The sequence below is a fragment of the Penaeus monodon genome, chromosome 44 (genome assembly GCF_015228065.2).
Source record: "Penaeus monodon isolate SGIC_2016 chromosome 44, NSTDA_Pmon_1, whole genome shotgun sequence".
Taxonomy (NCBI): Eukaryota; Metazoa; Arthropoda; class Malacostraca; order Decapoda; family Penaeidae; genus Penaeus; species Penaeus monodon.
In genome coordinates, this window is record NC_051429.1 from 5,800,089 (window position 1) to 5,800,486 (window position 398).

A 398-nucleotide genomic window follows, 5' to 3' on the forward strand; every position below is an offset into this window, starting at 1 on the left:
CTGTACCCCTTGGGCAATTTTGTAGAATCCTTTGTACCTTAAAAATTAAAGGAAAAATCAATGACACAGATATTTTGATATCGTTCTATTCTGGACATTGCATAGACTGCATTAGAATCTTAACCCTTTGGATCCGGTTGTTTCACTGTTATCACATGACCAAACCCCCCTAATCCCTTGCTCGTTGTTGAAGGGGAGCTTAGGAGACGGAGACTGGGGCCCAGTGTAGGGGATCAGCCTTACCTTGGACCTCAGCCCTCTTTTCATACGTAATTGGGTAAAAAGATTTATAAGTAATTGGGTTCAAATATTTATAAGTAATTGGGTAAAAAGATTCAGAAGTAACTGGGTAAAAAGATTTATAAGTAATTGGGTAAAAAGATTTAAAAGTAATTGGA